Raw genomic sequence first — 23,750 nt, 5'->3', positions numbered from 1 at the left:
CCCTACTTACTGTAAAAATATCACGTAAATCGTAAATCGATATAGTAGGATAGAATTCGGAGCCACATACCCTCATTGACTGCCCTATAATGTAATGTAAACTTAAACAACTACACCATAACTTGTTTCATTTAGTTTGTAAAACGTATTATAAAGCGTTTTTATGAAGCACATTTGGACGGGATAGTGGTTGTTGACAAACCACAGGTTGTCGGTTATGCCGTTTTTTACGTACACTTTAACCTGACGGCTATAACCGGTCAAAAAACCGGTTATTCCAAAAACCGGTATTCGTTTTTTTTAATCAATTTACCAATACCCAATCGGTTACAATGTTGAAAAAAGTTTTCAAAAGAAACAAAAAACAGCAACAGTATTATAATCGAAGCAATAAAGCACTGAATCTTCGAAAAAAAGGGTATTCCCATCTCGACTCACTATAATCCTTTAATCCTTTATGATACCCCAGGTACATTTTAAAAACCCCCCAGGTCGGCACGAAGATTAACAGGTAGGTATTAGTACCCCATTAGTAGGTATAATAATAATCTCGTCGGAAGTCACAACCAGCTTTACCAAAATCAATTTTTGAAGTTCATGAAGTTTTAAGAAAATTAGAACCAAAAACAAATAGAGGGGAGAACTTTTTATTAGTGAATGACTCGATCGAAAATTTAGTGATATTTTCATCTGATAGTAATTTAAAATTTTTACGTGAATCGAAAATTATTTATATGGATGGTACATTTTCGTACTCTACAAAGTTTTTTAAACAAATGTTTACAGTTCACGGCTATTTTAATGGTCATTATATTACGTTAGTATTTTGTTTACTGAAAGACAAAACTTATATTTAAAGAAATATTTACTTAACATCTGATTTAAAATTTCCGCCAAAAATATGGACAGATGCTTCCGCGGCTTTAAATAAAACTACAAATGCGTGTGAATCTTTCCATTCCCATTTCAATAATTCAATGTATCAAACTCATACTTCATTATTTATATTTTTAAATTCAATTTTAAATATACAAGCTGAAGTTCATATTAAGTGTAAAAGTATAAATACACCCCGTAAATTTACAAATATACAGGGTGAGTCATCTCTAACGGGACGGAAGATTACAGCGAAATGGTAAGATTTGAAAATTTTTTTAAATTAGTAGTTTGTAAGTTGATAAAAGCTACATTTTAAAATGATTTTGAAATATATAGGGTGTCCCAATAAATGGCGGCGTATCAAAGTTTAATTTTTTCTTATGGACCACCCTGTATTTTATTGAATTTTTTAAATGTCAGCAAAAATAAGGTATAGTTTCATAAGGCTTCCCTATACCTATGTACAGAGTGTTCTGAGTTATGGTGACTTTTATTAAAATGTAAAGTTTTAAAAGAAGGCTTATTCTCAAGTTATTTAAGAAATTATGAAAAAAATACTTTTACATCTAAATAGCTGGATATTGGTTGAATGTATTCCATGATTATTGATTACACAATTATTTAAAGGGTGTTCAACATTTACAGTTTCATTATTGGATTATTCAATGTGTCATATGATGTTTATTTTAAATGGAACACCATGTATATTAATACAACATTATACTACACGGAGTCACCTCTTTCGAATGGTATATGGATGTCCCATACCTAGGTCTAATAGTTTTTGCGTAATTTAAAATTATTAAAATTCGTAATCTGTAAATCGAGTTTAAAACAAAAGATGTATCTCATTGTATGGCATCGTCATTTTATGACAGTACGGTCTGGTAATTATCAAAAATATAAACATCCGTGTATAATATTGAAATTTAATTGTTCCTAAAAATGAATAATCACGTTATCTACTAAAGAGTAGACATGGTACTTTGCATTGGGAAGTGTTTGCAAAATTGAATCTTACCTTCTTAAGTTTACGCTCAAAAGTATCCTGATAGAAGACACCCAAAAAAGGAACTTTTTGAGAGATTTCAATAGATTCCGTGGTACTGGTAATGTTGCATACGGAAAGTTAAATAAAAATAAACCAGTTATTTGTGATGACGACAAGGAGCTTGATGTCCTACTTTCTGTTACGGAAAACCCAAATACTAGTTGTATCGAACCGTCTATAATGTTCTAAGGTCCTACTAAGAAATAAGAAAAGTCAATTACCTTAAATCTACGACTTCCGAAGTCTCAGCAAACACACGAACTGGTTGACGTCCTCTGCGATGGCGATGAGACACCACCTCTAGTATCCGCCACTGTCTTACTGCTCCCGGGTCCCAGCTAATCCGCCATTTAGTGTTCCAAGTCTACACTCTAGACGACAACTTCGGACATAGTTAGTACGGTATTACGCGAATTCGTATTTTTTCCGCAGATCACTAGTAGTTCCGATCGCACCCCTTTCCTCAAGGAATTAATCCGTAACAAGAAAAAAAATTACCCTTCGTTCGCTTACACACACGCCGAGCAAAACAAAACATTCCAATCGTCTTTTATTTTGACCGTTCTTCGCAGCGCACTCCCCAAAGAACAAAATAACACTGCCATAAAATCCTCGAATCTGTTTTTCTCTCGTCTCTTAGAAGTTTCAACACCCAACAAACGAAATCATAAATCCCTTTTACTATCCTCCAAAATGTACCTGCTCCTATCGCGTGTCATAAACATTTCCATTCTCAGCCGCCGACGAAAAACACCTCCTTTTACACGGAAAGAATCTGTTACCGCGACCAACAATACAGGCACCAGGCTGACGGCCGTAAAACCAGGGACGTTACATCACTCCCCTCCACATAAAAAGATTGCCCCAAGGGCAATCCTTTTCAATCCTCTATACGATATCTAAGGGGTTTTCGCCTCTCTCGCTGAGGCCGGCCTCCTCTTGATAACCCAGGTTCCTCCACGGTTGCTTCGTTAATTATGTCTAGGATTTCCTCGTCACCCGAACTTTCCCCTACTTCTGCCGCTACCATCTGCTCTTCTTCACTGCTGGTGTCCGCAAGCTGCTGCAAGTCCCGCAGTTCTTCACTGAGACCGGAGTCATCTGTCCAGAACTCACTCTCGCCAATTCCATCGGAGGTTGGAGTGTATCGCTGTGGAGGCCTTCTCGTTCTTGGGGCTATCACCCTCGATTCGTCCGGAACGTCTCCAATATCTGCCGTACCCCCTAAGTCATCGTCGTCAACCTCTGGCTCTCTTGCATAACCCCATACAATCTCTCCTTCCTCGTCGCTTCCCTCGTCGTCGGTCATCCTGGGTCTCTCCTCTACTCCATCTTCTATTATTCGCGGAAGGGATAACGTAGGTTTTGCTTGGTTGCCGATTTGTTCTTCCGATACGTCTGGATCTTCCCAGGCTTTATAATATTTTAGCCGATCTATGTGGTAAGTTTGGGTCTTACCGTCGCCCTTATCTACCACGTAGTTCACAGCCCCGCGTTTTTCTATGATTTTGTATGGCCCACTCCATGGTTTGAAAAACTTCTTACTGACTCCGCTGGGCACGATCGGATTTTGAATATATACATAATCACCCTCCTTTAAATTTCTCTCGTGCCTTCCCCGATTCATTCTCTCGGCATTAGTTTGTTCTAGTTTCCGCGCTTGTTCTGCTGCTAATATATAAGCCTCGTCCAGTCGCCTTCGCAGTTCCGCTGGGTAGCTTAACTCTCCTCGGTCATCTATTCTCGGTCCCACGTCACAGTCAAAAGGAATATGTACTTCCCTCCCAAAGGTTAACCAATTTGGGGTGAACCCCGTAGCATTATGTTTCGCACTCCGGTAAGCCATTAGCGCCAGTCCTATATGTTCGTCCCAGTCCCGTGCCTTACTGTTCACATAATGCTTCACCATTCCAATAAGTGTTCGGTGCAATCGCTCCACCCGTCCATTTACTTGGGGCCGATACGCCGTGGTTTGAATCTTCTTGATTCCCAATAGTCTACAAACTTCTTTCATTAGCTCCGAAACAAAATTTGTCCCTTGATCCGTCAGTAACCGCTCCGGCGCTCCATGCCGAAGAACGACCTCGTTCACAAAAACACGCGCCACAGTTTCGGCCGATAAGTCTTTTATGGGTATCGCCTCAGCATATCGCGTAAAGTGGTCTACGTACGTCAAGAGATATTTATTACCTCTCTGCGTTTGTGGCAAAGGACCCACTATATCCATTCCTACCATTTCGAGAGGTCTAGACGTATGGTATGGTTCACAAATGGGCACCTTATTTACACTTTTCGTCCGTCCACATTCTCTACAGTCCTCAACATGCTTTCTTACGTCCTTTTGCATGGTTTTCCAGTAAAACTGTGACTCCGCCCGCTGAAGTGACCGCTGTACCCCACAATGTCCCGCACTCGGTTCATCATGTGTCCGCTTCAACACCCGATTTCTCATTTTCACGGGTACTACGACTCGCCACCTACCGTCCGTCACTTTGTATAGTATGCCGTCCAAATCCTTTCGATATTCCTCGCTCCCACTGTTGACATAACGCTGGCACTCGTTATCAGACTCTTGAGTTCTTTTGATCCACTCCCGATCTATTGAGTAATCTTCATCGCGCCTAACATTTGCTACGGCTCTACTTAAAGCGTCCGCGTTTACGTGTCTCTTTCCCGGCTTATACACTACCTCATACTCGTACTCGGCCAGTTTCATTTGCCATCTCGCTAGTCTAGACGACGGATCTTTCACCTGCAACGTCCAACGTAACGGCGCATGATCGGTGATTACGCTAAACCTCCGCCCGTATAAGTAGCACCTAAACTGACCGATTCCCCAAACCATCGCTAAAAGTTCCTTCTCCGTTACCGAGTAGTTTCTTTCCGCCGTGTTGAGTTGCCTTGAAGCGTAGGCTATCGGATGCTCTTCTCCTTCAAGTCGCTGTGACAAAACCGCACCCAAAGCTAGTCCCGACGCATCAGTCGCTAGAATGAATGGCAGTTCAAAATCTGGATAGCGCAATACGGGGTGTTTCGACAAACTCTCTCTTAGTCGGTCGAACGCTTCCACTCTAGTTGGGGTCCACTCAAACGTAGTTTCCACTTTTATTAGTTCTGTTAGCGGCTTAGCTATTTCCGCATACCCTTTTATGAATCGCCGATAATATCCCGTCAACCCCAGAAAGGCGCGTACTTCTCGCACAGTCTTCGGCCGCGGATATGTGCGTATTGCTACAACCTTCTGTGGGTCAGGTTTTACACCTGCGCTGGTGACTAAATGACCCAAATATATTAGTTCACTCATCATGAACTGACATTTCTTAAGGTTCGCTTTAACACCTACTTCACGTAGCCGCTGTAAAACATTTCGCAACCGCCTATTGTGTTCCGTCTCATCCGCTGCAAAGATCACTACGTCGTCCAAGTAAACATAGCACTCCGTCCCCTTTATTCCCATTAGTACCGCGTCAATGAATCTCTGGAACGTTGCTGGTGCTCCTGACAGTCCAAACGCCATCCGGTTATATTCATAGTGTCCATCAATCGTATTGAACCCAGTCTTCTCTCGGTCCTCTGGTCTGATCTCAATCTGATGGTACCCGCTGGCTAAATCAATGGTCGTGTACCACTTGCATTTTCCCAACCGATCCAATGTTTCATTTATGTTGGGAAGGGGATAGGTGTCCGCCCTTGTCACCGCGTTCAACCCCCTAAAATCAGTACAAAACCTGTACTTTGCCTCCTCCCCCTCCATAGCCTTTTTCTTTACCAACACCACTGGCGCTGCCCACGGTGAAGTCGACGGTGCAATTATACCCTTGTCCAGAAGATCCTGTATTTGCCGTCTCATCTCGTCCTGCAAACGGAAAGGTACTCTATAAGCCGATTTAGCTATCGGGGCAGCATCCCCCGTGACGATCTTATGTTGCACCTGATTAGTACATGAGAATTCCCCCTCCGTCTCTGCATCCATCACATCGCGGTATTCAAGCAATATCTCCCCTATATTTTTTTCCTGCCCCACTGACAAGTGGGCCAACTTCTTGTGAATTTCCTCTGTGAAGTCGGACCCTTGAGATTCAGCTCTCACCTGTCTCACCATCTTCGTATTATCTCGAGCGATTATTGCCGTCTTTCCTACGACTCTTCCCGAACTTAGCTCCACGGGTTCCTGGTTACAATTTATGAACTTCACCCATACATTATCTCCCATTCGCGTTGCCATCACTCGGTTCACTCTAACACCTGATGGTAGGTGTCCAAACTGCTCGACAATTATTTCCTCCGGTTGGTTCGTTCCTCTAATTTTGGCTTTTAGTATAGTTTCGCTCCAGGCTGGCAGGTGGGCCCTACTTTTTAGTACCACTTCAGCTGGCTCCCAATTTTTCTGACAGACTCCGCCGCAAATTGCTCTTATTCGCCGATCCTTTGGTGCCCGCTGAATCTCGCCATCTATTACTTTAAAATACTCTCCTTCATCCATATGATCTCCCTGAATCTGAATCCTCTGCAAACACACAAATTCGTCTCCCTTGCTCCTTCCATTTTTCCTTGTTTCTTTGAAATATTCCCGTACAAACGCGACATGTTTCTTTTGGTTCTTTCTATGCTCGTTGTTTAGGTGAGAACGTATTTTTTTGAAATAATCCCGTATAAACTCGACATGTTTCTTCTGGTTCTCTCTATGCTCTTCGCTTTGGTGCAAAATAATGGGGATATTTTCCTCCTCTGCCTCAAATAACTTAAAGCGATTCTTCAATTCTATTCCACCACGTATCCCACTTTCATCAGATGTACGCTTTATCGTTTTCTTTCGCTCCCTATTCGTTTTGCTTTTGCTCGCTGTACGCTGCTGTGCATTTTCTTCCATCACTTCTTTGATTACTTCCCAATATTTATCCCGCATTACATATTCTGTCAATGCTTGCATCTCACAGCATCTCTTGTCGGGTTGCAAGACCTCTCGAATCCTTTCTGCTAACTTAATCTTTCCCTTAAGGTTAAAATGGAATCCCTGCTTGGTATAATCGCTTCTCCTTGTGCCGCTGTATATATCGACCAGATCTACATTCATATGTATCTGCATCACCATTAACAAGTCCAAATTATGTTGACGGACGTCTTCAACAACAGTAGAACTTGATACTACGTCGAATCGTTTTGGTAGATTGCAGAGAATAATCTTAGGTTTTTCTGTCTTCACAAATAACCTCGCTCTTGCATCATTTGCTTGCTCTTGTTGTTTCCGCCGAATATCGTTGGTGCCCGTTAGCAAAACGAGACAATCATTAGTTCCAAGTGTACTCGTCCGTTGCTGTACCCCATTAATAATATCTACAGTGCCATGACCTGGCCAAACCATTTCCTCGATTTCCCATTCATCTCCAATCCATCGCTGAAGAAGTGGTTTCAGAAAGCGTCCATGACTATCCGCTGCGATCACTAATGTTCGCCGAGCAGAAGTTTCCTTACGGTTAACCCCACTACCGCTATTTCCTAGCTTTTTCATTGTTGTCTCCACATGATACTCCTTGATTTCGTTTCGCTGTAAATCAAATGTTACTTTTCTCCTTTTATCTCCCAGTATCTCGTGAGTGACTTTCCGTATAACAGGTATCATGGCCTGCTTCGTCCGCAATTCATTTCTATTAACGTCGATTACCAGTCCAAGTCGTTTCATCAGATCGAGTCCCAATATACCTTCAGCTCCACAGTCCACATCGACTATCCATACCTCATGTATGGCTGCGGTATCACCGATGGTTACGTTTAGCTTCTGCTTACCCTGGATGCGTTGACATACCCCCGTCACCCCCGTAATGGTCTCGCTTCGGCCGGTGATGACTGGTACACCCTCCACAGCTTCTCGCAGTAAGGTTACATCGGCTCCCGTATCCACTAAAACTTTTCTATTAGCCCCTTGAAAATCGGCCGTAATTATCAAGGATGTTACTCCCCCTGCGGTTACGGTCGCTTTCCCAATATATCCCCCTCCAGTTTTCTGGGCCATCTCCAAGCTAGGGGAACCTGGAGGGCCACCTAGTTTGGGGAAACGCTACGGCTTTCAGCCCGTCTTCCGGCTAGGCTCGCATAATCTTCCACCTCCCTGTCTGACTTATCTGATTCCCATGACCGTTGTAGCCGCGAAAATGAACCCCTCCTCGCGGATGTTCCAGTATTTTGGCACTGCCTCTACACGTGACCGCCATATCCACAATTATCGCATATGGTCTGTGGACATGTGTTTATAAAATGGCCCGGTCGCCCACACTGAAAGCATTCTTCGTTGCTCGCCCTTTTCCCCAACCGTGTTCGTTCTTCCGGTTTCCAACGTGAATCCCCACTCTTCTGGTTGCCCAGATGTATCGTGCACTCCCGTGTCCAGTGACCAACCTGTCCACACCTCCTACATGGGGTATACGGTACCCTGCGCAGTGATCTCTGCCGCTCTCCTTGCACTTCTCCAGCCGGATTCGCCCTATCATGCCATTTACTTCCGGCCGCTACTATAACCTCTGCACGGTCCATCTTTACAAATCCTTCCTTCTTCTCACCTTCTATCCGCCGAATTCCTCTTCGCTCGCTGCTATTGCTTGCTACCGTCGCAAAGCTCTTCTCAGAATCGCTGCTGTTTGCTTCTTCTTCCTCTAGTTCCTTCCTCACCTTCCTTACTCTTTTCCGGTCACCTTCCTCTCCTATGTCCTTCAACATATCTAATACTGCCGTCAGGGTATTTACTCCCTTCCTAGCCTTCACCACACGTCGTACCTCGCTATTTAAACCCTCCATGAATACTCCCAAGATCATTTCCTCTCGAATCTCATTCGCTACTTTCTTTTTCTCTTCTTTCTCATATTCTTTCACAACATAGCGCGCCGCTGTCCTACACCTATCAGCGAATCTCCGATAATTTTTCCCCCTCCTTCCGTCGGATGTTCATTAGTTTCACCATTTCATCCACTCTGTCTTTCTTCACCCCAAACCGCTGCAATAGCAGTCCTTTTATCTCCTTCCATGTCCATCCCTCTTGCTTCTCACTCGTCGCATTTCGCAAAAATTCCGCCGCCTCGCCAATCATCCTTCGTCTCACCAAATCAGCTGTGTTCTGCTCAGTCCACCCATTAATTTGCTGCAACATCTCTACTCTCTCAACAAACTCCTCTACACTCATCTCTCCTTCGCTACCACACCATTCTTTCACCTCTCTGGCACCTATCATTTCCACCCTCCTATTTCCGGCCATTCTCAGTTCTTCCATTTCCTTCCTCAAATAGTTCAGTTCGTTTTGTGCGACCCTCTGTCTCTCATCTTGTAACTTGCATACTTCCTCTCTCGCCTTTTCTAACTCTTGTTTCAACCTATCTACCTCGTCACCAACTTCCGCCATGGTTTTTAGAGACAAAACAAAACCCCAGTCTTACACCCGTCGGCACCGTGCCTTTCGCTTGGTTCTCGTCACACCTATACCCCGAGTAGACAGCCCAATGTCCACGACAACTAATAACTAATCTATCCCACCGCTGCCACCATTGTATCGAACCGTCTATAATGTTCTAAGGTCCTACTAAGAAATAAGAAAAGTCAATTACCTTAAATCTACGACTTCCGAAGTCTCAGCAAACACACGAACTGGTTGACGTCCTCTGCGATGGCGATGAGACACCACCTCTAGTATCCGCCACTGTCTTACTGCTCCCGGGTCCCAGCTAATCCGCCATTTAGTGTTCCAAGTCTACACTCTAGACGACAACTTCGGACATAGTTAGTACGGTATTACGCGAATTCGTATTTTTTCCGCAGATCACTAGTAGTTCCGATCGCACCCCTTTCCTCAAGGAATTAATCCGTAACAAGAAAAAAAATTACCCTTCGTTCGCTTACACACACGCCGAGCAAAACAAAACATTCCAATCGTCTTTTATTTTGACCGTTCTTCGCAGCGCACTCCCCAAAGAACAAAATAACACTGCCATAAAATCCTCGAATCTGTTTTTCTCTCGTCTCTTAGAAGTTTCAACACCCAACAAACGAAATCATAAATCCCTTTTACTATCCTCCAAAATGTACCTGCTCCTATCGCGTGTCATAAACATTTCCATTCTCAGCCGCCGACGAAAAACACCTCCTTTTACACGGAAAGAATCTGTTACCGCGACCAACAATACAGGCACCAGGCTGACGGCCGTAAAACCAGGGACGTTACACTAGTAAAGAAAAAATTTCGGGTGAATTGTAAATCAGTCAAACGACTGTTAGAATACTTAAGAGAAACCACTATTATCCATATAAAACTCAACTACACCAGTATTAGGCCAAACAGGATTATGATAAATATTTAACTTATCGTTTATGGACTTTAGACTTCATAGAAGATCCTGATTTTTTTAATGTATTGTATACAGACCAATATATACCCTATTCCACGAACATACGGCTGTTTTGGATTACTTCGACAACGAATATTTTATTGTGCAAAATAAGAAGAACGAAAGTTAATTGCAAATTACATTGTTGTTTATTGGAATAATTATTAGCGTACTTTACTTTCGTACTTCTTGTGTTGCACAGTAAAATATTCGTTGTCGAAGTAATTCAAAACAGGTTTATGTTCGTGGAATGGCCCATACCTACTTTTCATAATAATGGTCTAGTAAATAGACATAATTTTCATTTCATTATGATACAGTAAACAAACATTTATTTCGTACAGTTTAAAAATCGAGAGTGACTATAAATATTATTTTTAAAATCAATTTACCGTTTAAGAAAATTGTAAATTACGCAAAAACTATGACTCCTAGTTATAGAACATCCCTATACCAGTCGAAAGAGGAACCTGTGCTAAGTACAATATTTTATTAATATACATGGTGTTTTATTTAAAATAAGCATCATATGACACATTAAATAATCCAATAATGAAACTGTAAATTTTGAACAATCAATCATGGGATACATTAATTATACAATAATTACCAGACCGTACTGTCATAAGGTGACAATGTCATACAATGCCATTAATTAACTACATCTTTTGTTTTTAAAATCGATTTACAGATTAGGAATTTAAATAATTCTAAATTACGCAAAAACTATGAGATCTAGGTATAGGACATACATATACCATTCAAAAGAGGTAAAATTGTTTAGTATAATTATTTATTATTATACATGGTGTTCTATTTAAAATAAGAATCATATGACACATTGAATAATCCAATAATGAAACTGTAAATTTTGAACACCCTGTAAATAAATGTGTAATAATTAATCATGGAATACATTCAACCAATATCCAAATATTTAAATGTAAAAGTAATTTTTTTATAATTTCCGAAATAACTTGAGAATAAGCCTTCTTTTAAAACTCTACATTTTAAGAAAAGTCAACATAACTCAGAACACTCTGTACATATGTATAGGGAAGCCTTATGAAACTATACCTTATTTTTTGCGGACAATTAAAAATGCAATAAAATATAGGGTGTTCCATAAGAAAAAATAAAACTTTGATACGCCGCCATTTATGGAGACACCCTGTATATTTCAAAATAATTTTAAAATATAGATTTTATCAACTTACAAACTACTAATTAAAAATTTTTTTCAAATCTTTTACCATTTCGCTGTAATCTTCCGTCCCGTTAGTGGTGACTCACCCTGTATATTCAAAAAAGCGCCATAATTTTATTAATACAAAAATTAATGAATACAACAGCCATATGTTATCGTAACTTGAATATTTAAAATATTATCAAATTATTATAATTTTTGATATTAGCTTTTATTTTTATTGGACTATGTATATCTAATTATATATCTCTTTAATAAAGTTATTCTATAAATATATTTTTCCAATTGAGACTCCAAGTCATATTGCAATAAACCATTTGTATGCGTCAAATGCGGAGGAGCCCACAATACCACAACTTGTAAGAAGACTAGAGAAACTCCAGCAAAATGTGCATTATGTGGTGGGGATCACCCCGCAAATTATAAAGGATGTGAACATTACCAAAAAAATTTCTAATATTAATAATAGGAATCATAACAGAGGAAATGTATTAAATCCAGCAATAAATCAAATACATACACAACCCAGAATATATACACAACCCAGGATTCAGAATCAGTATGAAAGTTACGCTCAAGCTGCGGCAAATAATCAGAACAATAACGAAGATACAGCGAGTATACTTACCAAATTTCTAGAAGAGTTTAAAAATTTATTTAACCAGCTAATGCAACAAAACAGTATGGTGCTCAACATGATTTCCATGCTAGTAAATAAAGTAAACTAACAATGTCTAAGTTCATAAGAATTGCCCAATGGAATGCCAATGGTCTTCCTAATCCTAAAGAAGATATAAAACTATTTCTGGAACAAAATTTCATAGACATACTACTAGTAAGTGAAACCCATTTTACAGACAGAACCTACTTCAAGATACCTAAGTATAAATTATATTACACAAATCACCCAGATGGTACAGCCCACGGAGGTTCAGCCATATTGATAAGACAAACTATAAAACATTATGAAATGCTAAAATATGAAACAAATCACATTCAAGCAACATCGATAAAAATACAAACTCTTCCATTTGATATAACTGTCACAGCAATTTATTGTCCGCCTAGGCATAGACTTACAAAAGAAAATCTTCTACCCTTTTTCGAAACTCTAGGGCCAAAATTTATAGCAGGTGGAGATTACAACTGTAAACATACGCTATGGGGTTCACGCCTAACAACCACTAAAGGCAGAGAGCTAGCAAAAGCTATCCAGGATAAAAGCTACTCATTCCTATCGACGGGATCACCGACATATTGGCCAACCGATCCAAATAAAACACCAGACCTATTGGATTTCTTTATTACAAACGGAATATCTCAATCATAAACAGATGTAGTACCAAGTTTTGATTTATCATCAGATCATAGTCCCATAATTACCACAATTAGCACAACGGTGATAATCAAAAAACCAATACCTCGACTGCATAGCTTCAAAACAAACTGGGACACATACCGGCTAATCATAGAACAGGAAGTAAATCTACTAGTGAGATTGCAAACTCCTGAACAAATAGAAACAGAAACTAGTAATCTAATCAACTTACTTCAAAATGCTGCCAAACAGTCTACCCCTCAACCTGGACAAAAAAAATTTTCAACCAACATTCCTCTTGAAATAAAAAGACTAGTAGCAGAAAAACGAAAAGCCAGATCAATTTGGCAAAGAACTCACAGACCAGACGACAGGGCAATTTATAATAACAAAACTAGAAACTTAAAAACAGCTCTAGAACAGATGAGAAACAACTCATTTGAAAACTATGTATCAAACCTTTCGCGTCAAGATAACTCTATCTGGAAACCAATCAAAAACAAAAATAAACCAATAAATACTTCACCTCCAATTCGGAAAAACTCAATACCACCAGGACTATGGGCAAAAAGCAACAAAGAAAAAGCTGATTTATTTGCTGAACATCTAACTGAAGTCTTCAAGCCACACGACAATGACCAAGTACAAGAAGTAGAGCAGGAACTAGCCTTACCAATTAATCAACAAGAGCGACTAACTTTAATTACACCGAAGGAGATCAAAGATGAAATTAATCATTTGAATGAAAAGAAGGCACCAGGCACTGATCTCATAACAGCAACAATCCTAAAACAACTTCCTAAAAAAGGTATAATGAAGTTATTGTACATATTAAATGCAATCTTAAGACTTAATTATTGGCCTATATCACTAAAAATTGCCCAAGTAATTATGATAGCGAAACCTGGTAAAGCTTTAACGGATGTTTCATCATACCGCCCAATAAGTCTACTGCCAATAATGTCAAAACTTTTTGAACAGCTGTTACTTAAAAGAATTATGAGCGACCTAGAATTCTAAAACTGGATCCCAGAACACCAATTTGGATTCCGGCAAGGTCATTCTACAGTGCAACAATGCCATCGCATATCAAATGTAATTAATAGAGCTTTGGACAATAGACAGTATTGCACAGCAGCCTTTCTGGACATCAGCCAAGCATTTGATAAGGTATGGCACCCAGGATTACTTTATAAAATCAAAAAATCCCTACCCAACAAATACTTTGACTTATTAAAATCATATCTAAATCACAGAGAATTTGAAACTAAAGTGGAGGATGAAACTATCAAACCGTAACAAAATTCAATCAGGAGTCCCACAAGGTAGTATATTGGGTCCACTTCTTTATGTACTGTATACATCCGATTTACCAACCTCTCCACAAACCACCAATGGAATTTTCGCTGATGACACAGCAATATTTGCAACTGAAGAGGATCCAAGAGCTGCAGTATTAAAACTTCAAGAACACCTAGAAATTGGACAGTGGTTAAAGAAATGGAAGATAAAAGCTAATGAAACTAAGTCAACACATATAACTTTCACACTAAGGAAAGACCAATGCCCAAATATTAGCCTTAATCAAGTCAACATACCACAACAGAATATCGTCAAAATACCTGGGGCTTCATCTTGATTCTAAATTAAACTGGAAACAACACATTTTAAAGAAGAAGAAACAAATTGAGTTGAGAGTGAAAGAAATTAATTGGCTTATAGGTAGACAATCTCGACTCTCAATTGAGAACAAACTGCTGATTTATAAAACAGTCATCAAACCTATATGGACGTACGGTATAGAACTATGGAGTTGTGCCAGCAAATCAAACACAAAAATTATCCAAAGAACTCAATCAAAAATTCTACGCACCATCGCAAATGCCCCGTGGTACATTTCCAACCAAACCCTTCATACAGACCTAAACATCCCGTTAGTCAGCACAGTAATAATTCAAGAAAGAGCCAACAGACACCACGAGAAATTGGAAGGCCACCCCAACCAATTAATATTACCATTACTGCAGCCACTAAACAACAGAAGATTGCGAAGATTATGGCCCATAGATCTTCGCTGAAACTGAGGTGAAACCGCTGGATGATGTACCTCATAAAGCCATTTTAGTGTACAATATTGTACTACATTGATATAAGTTATTGTACTTGTTATCAAATTAACTCATAGAATATATAATTCTGATTGTTAATAAATGCTTCCCTAATAGCACAAGGACGTCCAATGGACGTCCATTGGACGTCCTTCACGGACTTTACGGACGTCCTTTGGACGTCCGTTTTCGTCCGAGGAACGTCCTTTATACGTCCTATTTTGGTCCAAATGTCGCGCTACCGAACGTCCATTGGACGTCCATCTAAGGTCCGAGGGGACGTATATTGGAACTTAATCGGACGCAAATTGGACCTTAATCGGACGTCCTAGGGGACGTAAATTGGACCTTAATCGGACGTAAATTGGACCTTAATCGGACATAAATTGGACCTTAATCGGACGTCCTAGGGGACGTAAATTGGACCTTAATCGGACGTAAATTGGACCTTAATCGGACGTAAATTGGACCTTAATCGGACATAAATTGGACCTTAATAGGACGTAAATTTGACCTTAATCGGACGTAAATTGGACCTTAATCGGACGTAAATTGGACCTTAATCGGACGTAAATTGGACCTTAATCGGACGTAAATTGGACTTTAATCGGACGTAAATGGGACCTTAAGCGGACGTAAATTGTACCTTAATCGGACGTAAATTGGACCTTAATCGGACGTCCTAGGGGACGTGAATTGGACCTTAATCGGACGTCCTAGGGGACGTGAATTGGACCTTAACAGGACGTCCAATTTTGGTCCAAAGGCCAAGTTGTTAAACATCCAATGGAGGTCCACCTAACGTCGGAGGGGACGTTCGGTGGACGTCATTTGGGCATTCATAGGATGTCCCAGTTTGGTCCAATGTCTTGCTGCTGAACATCCATCTAACGTCCTGGAAGGTCATTCGGTGGACGTCTAGCGACGATATTTAGACCTGTGGAGAATGTATTGTGGGAAATAAAAAATATATTTTTTAAGGAACTTATATTTCATCTTATATCAAATTACAATTATTGGATATTACAGTATTTACATTAAATTACAATACACTTCTCCAAGAAATTAACGCACCACCTTAAATATGGGGTATATTTGATGTCTCGTATTTCCTAAACCTGTTGTCCCATCTAAGTGATGTTTTTATAGCCTAGGCTATAGGTTACCTCCTTAAGCTTGTCATGCTGTAATATATGTATATTATATCATATCGCTCTCTATAGTAATGTGATATAATATATATTACAGTATAGCTCCCTGTGCATGACAAGCATAAGGAGGTAACATATTCTAGGGCCTAGGCTAGAATATTATAAAAAAAATCACTTAGATGCAACAACAGGTTTAGGAAATTCGAGACATCAAAAATGCCCAATTTTTAAGGTGGTGCGTAATGGGCTGTATATACAGGGTGTAACAAAAATACAGGTCATAAATTAAATCACATTATTCTGGGACCAAAAATAGTTCAAATGAACCTAACTTACCTTGTACAAATATGCACATAAAAAGTTACAGCCCTTTGAAATTACAAAATGAAAATGGATTTTTTCGATTATATCGAAAACTATTAGCGATTTTTTATTGAAAATGGACATGTGACATGTGGCATTATTATGGCAGGAATATCTTAAAGAAAAATTATGGTGAAATTTGTGCACCCCATAAAAATTTTATGGGGGTTTTGATCCCTTAAATCCTCCCAAACTTTTGTGTATGTTCCAATTCAATTTTATTATTGTGGTACCATTAGTTAAATTCAATATTTTTGTTTCTTAGTATTTTTCAGATAAGGCAGTTTTTATCGAGTTGCGACTTCTTTTTTAATATGTCCACGTAAAAATTTTATGGGGGTTTTGTTCCTTTAAACCCCCCAAATGTTGTATGTTCCAATTAAACTATTACTGAGGTACCATTAGTTAAACAGAGTGTTTTCAAAACTTTTTTGCCTCTGTATTTTTTCGATAAGGCACGTTTTATCGAGTCTGGCTTCTTTTTTAATATGGTTCAAAATATACCTAAAAATGTAAAGCATAAATAAGTTTGCATATTATTACCAAGTCTCCATAATCGTACTTAACCATATACAAATATGTGGTGGATTTGACAAATATTCACAATATTTCGATAAAAATTGACTTTTCGAAAAAGCAATAAGAGGCAAAAAAGTTTTTAAAACGTTGTTTAAATGGTAGGTACTACAATAATAATTAAATTGAAACGTGCACAAAAGCACATTGTTTTCGATACATTGGAAAAAATCACTTTTCATTTTGTAACTTCAAATGAGTGATAAAGGCACAGAGACTTAGATCACGAGGTCACATTGAAAGGATGCCAAAAACGAGGACTCCGAAAAGGGTACTAAACTACACTATAGCTTCAAGAAAGAGAAGAGGAAGACCGGAAAATAGATGGAAGCAAGAGGTCGAAAAAGATTTGGAAAGAATGGTGTTACAGGGTCAGAAAAGAAAAATGAATAAGAGGAAGGAATGGAGAAAAATCACATATCAAGCCAGAGAAGATCTCAGTACATAAAGAAACGTGAAAATGAAGAAAAAACAAACTTTTCAAGCCATGGGCCTCTAAGGCCCTTGGTGCTATTAATATATAACTTCAAAGGGCTGTAACTTTTCTTTTGTGCACATTTGTACTAAGGTAAGTTAGGTCCAATCAAACTATTTTTGGTCCCAGGATATGTGATTAAATTTATGACCTGTATTTTTGTTACACCCTGTATATATATAAAGGTTATATTTGGTTCTTGGGACATCAAAGTATATTTTTTAGACATTCCCTGGATATAGTCACTGATGTGACATACCTCCGATTTGTTTTTTCATGAGTTTTGTAAGAGAGACTAAAAACTTTTTTATGGTTACCTCCTGTTTTCATATATTTTTTGACATGTTTTGTAGTAAATTCAACTATCTATTTACTACAAGACATGTCAAAATTTACATGTGAAAGCAGGAGATGATCCTAAAAATGGTTTTTCGTCTCCTACAAAATTCATGAAAAATCAGATAGGAGAATTTGTACATTACAATTCTCTGATGTTTGGGAAAAAGGGCTTAAGTCAGAAATGCACATCGATAATGTTTTGATGATTTCTGGACCAGAAAAATCGGCTCTTTTTATTGGTACATACAGTTTACGTCTACAACAGTTTTTTGCTGGTCCAGAAATCATCAAAACATTAGCAATGTGCAATTCTGACTTACGCCCTTTTTGCCAAACATAAAAAAAGCAATCTGGTCATAACTGACCAATGAGCAATTTTAATTTAACCTAAATTACTAATGTTTCTTAAAATGAAGAGCTTACCCGATAGCGTCTCTTATCTAATCTAACAAGATCGTGCACTATTCTAACATACACAGCCACATCACGCACTATGCTCTGCTTTTCACTATCACCTATCACTCAAACTAGTTCAAAAGGCTTTGTCCTCTTCAATCTTCTAGTTTGCCCAGTAGTATCGAGGAGGATTTCCTCAATATTCTTGTACTTATTTAAGTTGTTTGTCGGGATTCCTGCTATCTTCTTGATGATTATATCCAGGTTCCATTCCTAGGTATTAATATTTGTTTATAAAGTAATAACTTATTATGCATGGACAATGTTGTTTCTTCCAATTAGCCAATACACTTTTTATATCTTTATTTTGGTTATATCTGGTTTTTTGTAGACCACTTTCAGCTGATTCTAAAAAAAATTAAAATGAACGGTAATTTTTCTATTCTTTACAATTAAAAATCAAAATATTTACAGGTAATACATGCATAAATGATTCGTTTCATAAAGAAAATTGAAAACGGATTTTATAATACTTACATAATTGTTTAAGAGATCCAGCCATAGCCAAAACTAGCATACTAAACAGTACAGTTGAGTACAGCAAAAAAAGCCACTAATTTCCATTTTTCACCCCCTTATCGATGCATTTTTTTCCAATCAAAATTGTTACTAAATTTTTAGGTTATCTTATGATGAAAATGAAATAATTGATGACTTGATGACCAATGACCACGCGACGCTACATAGATACTCGCGCGGCAAATTTGAAAATGAACGCAAATTGAATAGTAAATGGCCTCTCTTTAGAGTATGGAAAATTTTACCCCTCCAGGAGGACATTGTACTCTTTTCATAGAATATCTTGTGGTAACTTTCCAGCCATAATTTAATCAGATGTTCACGGAATAGAACTTTGATAGTAGAATTCCTGGAATGTTTTGTTGTTAGGGGAAACTTTTATTTTATTTATTCTTGAATATTTCCTGTTGTTAAACATTGTAACCAATAATTTACAAATAAGATTTTCATTACATTACATGAAATCAAAACATGTTTTGGATATTAAACTATATAGTTTTATAATTGTAATAATTTAATATACAATTTTGAATTAAGATTTAATCTTTCGATCTAATCGATTTAAACTACAGTAAAACTTGTGTTACCGGCCCCCTGCCAACACCGGCCACCTGTACTAACGGCCAGTTTAAAAATTCCCCACACTAATTACAGTAAAACCTGTCAGTAACGGCCGCTAAAAATGAAAAAGCTATTGGCCGATATAGAAAGGTGACCGGTAAATGAATTAGTTTTTGTAGTCTAGATATAATTGGTTTGGGGAATTTTTAAACTGGCCGTTAGTACAGGTGGCCAGTAACACAGGTTGTACTGTATATCTAGGCTACAAAAACTGGCAATAACGACCACTTTTCTATATCGGCCAATAGTTCTTTCATTTTAGTGGCCGTTAGTGACAGGTTTGACTGTATTTCATTAACGTAAAGTTAACGCAAGTTAATATTTTATTGAATTATTTTGCTATTTGATCTCGTAATTGGTATAATGTGTCCAATATAAGCGTTCATAAAACGTCCGTATTTCGTCCAGTATGGACGTCCAAAGTCGGACGTCCAAAGGACGTCCATATTTATTCCGTCCGAAGGACGTCCATATTTATTCCTTCCGAAGGACGTCCAACATGGGACGTCCGTTTATAGTCCATGGACGTTAGGACCAAAAATGGACCTATTTTGGACGTCCAAATGACGTCGTGTGCTATTAGGGAATTGTCCGTATTTCGTCCAGTATATATACGTCCATATTTGTTCCATCCGAAGGACGTCCAACGTCGGACGTCCATTTTTATTCCGTCCGAAGAATGTCCAACGTCGGACGTCCAAAGGACGTCCATATTTATTCCTTCCGAAGGACGTCCAACGTCGGACGTCCATATTTATTCCTTCCGAAGGACGTCCAACGTCGGACGTCCAAAGGACGTCCATTTTTATTCCGTCCGAAGGACGTCCAACGTCGGACGTCCAAAGGACGTCCATATTTATTCCTTCCGAAGGACGTCCAACGTCGGACGTCCAAAGGACGTCCATTTTTATTCCGTCCGAAGGACGTCCAACGTCGGACGTCCAAAGGACGTCCATATTTATTCCTTCCGAAGGACGTCCAACATGGGACGTCCAAAGGACGTCCATTTATAGTCCATGGACGTTAGGACCAAAAATGGACCTATTTTGGACGTCCATTGGACGTCGTGTGCTATTAGGGTTACAAAAAAAAATGAGATGTAAAATTATTTGATAGTAACAATTAATATCCCATGAGCCGAGCTGGGTATATTTTATATCGGGCAGTTTTAATCTTTGCGCCGACTTGGGACATTTTTAAAAGACCTACCTGTTGATTGGGCCGAGATAGGTACTGCCCAAAAAAAAAACGACAAGACGGATCTTAATAATTCTTTTTGCATTCGATTTGTGAATGCGTCAGGAAACTTTTGACCCATAGCCATGAGATAATATTGAAGAACTGCATTTGTGCATACAAAAAATGAATTCTTAAAGTGCATCTCAAACAAACAATAAAAAAATTAGAACTCGTCAATTATATCGACGAAAATGAGTTTAATTTTGTTACTCGGGTGTTTTGGGGTCGCTGAAAAAGAATTTGAATTTGACGTAGTAAGTGATCTCGGGAGAGATTAAATATCCAGCAAACGACGGCACTGTTGCCAGATTTACCTTTTTCCTTTTAGCGGGAATTTTAAAATTAGTCTAATGCCACTTTGATTTTAAAAGAGAGTTCTGTATTCTTAAATTTTAATATAACCTTACTTTTACAAGTAATTAATTAGGATTATTTTATTGACATGTAAATATTGAAACAAGTATTGTACTTGTGTCATAATTTAAAACTCATTTTGCAGTATGTATTTAAAAAAAAATGAAGCTCAAAAGAGATATACTTTATACAAAGTATTTTTTAATGGGAATGGAGATTTACGATTTCAAAGGTGAAAATGTGTTGGATAGTATAGATGGACACTTTTTTATTTTAGTATTAAGTGGTTACATAATTATTCAGAATATTAATAAAATTACTAGTAATTTGAATTAGTTTTAATATGTATTATAATAGTATTAATTCTCATCATGTATCTGGCTAAATAGCTAAGCGCTAAAGCCGCAAAATAAAAAAAATTTAAAAAACATTCTTAGTGGCCTAGCACCTTTACTTTACCTGGGGGCGAGGCGTTAATAAATTATATTTTCTTATTGCCGTCATTTTGTGACGTCTTAAGAAGTTACATAAATGACGTCTTTAGGCTGTGAAATTTTAACCGTAGAAAGACATCTTTATGACTTGTATTTACATGATATAGGGCTTTTCATTCAGTCATTTGTTTCGAGCTTCTGTCATGTGTTGTCTAATATTAATATGGATTTTACTGGGATTACTGCCTTAAAGACGCTTTATTGCTCTCTTGTCCGTCCCCATCTTGAGTATGCATCCTGTGTGTGGTCACCTTTTTATGGTGTGCATATTGAGACCCTGTGTCGTGTTGAGCATAAATTCCTTAAAAACAGATTGCTTTCACATTAAACATCTTGGACAACTACAATGATGCAGATTTACTTGCTACATTAAATATGCCACCCATCTCTATGCGTCATAAGAAGAGAGATCTTGTTACTTTTTACAATATTCTGCACGGTACAGCTGCTGCTTCTTCTTTGCTCAATAAAATTAATATACATGTTCCATCTAGACTTACCAGATCTGCAGCTAGTTTCCATTACCCATTACATCGCACTAACTATGGATTTAATAACTTCATTTCAAGAACTGCCAGACTAGCCAATCAATATGATAACATAGATTTCTTTGCAGCCTTTGGCTCATTCTTGCGTCAGGTTTCGTGTACTCTTGACTTGAGTAATGGATATAGATAACTTTTTGTATTGCATTCGATATAGATAACTTGTTGTATTGCTTTGTATAATAATACAGATTAACTTTTTGTATTGTAACCGTAGATATAGTCAGTATTAGGATTTTAGAGTTTAACATTATTGTAATTGGGCTTGCTTGCCCGTTGATAAATAAAATAAAATAAAATAAAATAAAAAATATATCTACATCATAGTTATTGGTATTGCCAACGATACAAACCAAAGACGTATGACGTAGATATATTAATACTATGTGACACGTGACCAAAGCTCGAAACAAATGACAATCGATGAAAAGCGCTATTCAATAGGGCTTTTCATTCACAGTAATATGTTTCGAGCTTCTGCCATGTGTCACATAATATTAATATATCTACGTCGTACGCTATTGGTATATACCAATGATACAAACCAAAGACGTATGACATAGATACATTAATATTATGTGACTCATGACAGAAGCTCGAAACAAATGACAATAGATGAAAAGCCCTATTGGCGTCTGCATATCAGGATCCGGTAATACTATATTATTTATCTATGATCAGGATATTGCTGGGTGTACACAAGTAAACAACAATTTTTTGATTAAAAGGTTTATTTCATTAAATCAAAACTTACATGGATACAATTTAAATAAAATATTTTTTCTATTTAAGGTAATATAATATAAGATATATATTTTAGTATAACTCTCCTACATTAACAAGCTTTAACACATTCAGTGGCCATGACGTATGGGTAGCATCACGAAGGTTTTACCGAGGGTACTGACGACGCATAAGTTATGTGAGTAGTACTGTGTAACTAAATAAATGATTTAAGTATGTGGTACCAGCCAAGTGGAGCTTGTTCGAGATGGGCACCAAACATGTTAATCTGGTCATGCACAGAGAGTTATACTATAATATGTTATATCTGATATTGCTCACTATTGTAATGAGTGAGCCTGCATACACGAACTATAATATAGTATTATGGTTCTGTGTATGCAGACTCACTCATTACTACTGTAGTGAACAATATGAGATGTAATATTATGAGATATACCTATTATATATTATGGTATAGCTTTCCATGAGTGCCAAGTTTTAAGCTTAACTGATAACAACTAATGGATACTCTTTTATCCAAAATTTTATGAAAATTTTGAATGGTCATATTGGTATTAATTCCACAACCCCTTCCTATAACAATAGGCCCATTGTTGGATGTTATTGCAGTAGTTCTACTGGAAATACTTCTAAAATTGTATGTATCTGCATCACTTAGAAGTCTACCCAAAAAGCTCTTAATACTCTCTAAACCATCATTAATACATCTTGTATACATAATAGGATTTTTTTCAGAATCAGATATTTTATTAAGATTTACTTGTCATGCCCTATCTATGTGCCAGGCACTTAACAATCTATTAGGAGCAGTACCCATTACATTTGACCAGGCATTGTAAAAGGTTTCACTTATGCCTGATATAAAAACATTTGACTATACATATAATACCAACAGGACCTCGTAACTAAAAAATTTGTATAAAATGAGTTACTTCGGTTTTC

General features: G+C 38.0%; 1 protein-coding gene across 1 annotated transcript in view; it reads right to left on the bottom strand.

The window, feature by feature from the left end:
• Positions 1-23,750, bottom strand: part of LOC114336265 (pickpocket protein 28) — a 353,651-nt gene that overhangs the window by 3,070 nt on the left and 326,831 nt on the right. The window lies entirely within an intron of this gene.

Source organism: Diabrotica virgifera, chromosome 7 (assembly GCF_917563875.1).
Source record: "Diabrotica virgifera virgifera chromosome 7, PGI_DIABVI_V3a".
Taxonomy (NCBI): Eukaryota; Metazoa; Arthropoda; class Insecta; order Coleoptera; family Chrysomelidae; genus Diabrotica; species Diabrotica virgifera.
This window is presented reverse-complemented; position numbering and strand designations above follow the sequence as displayed.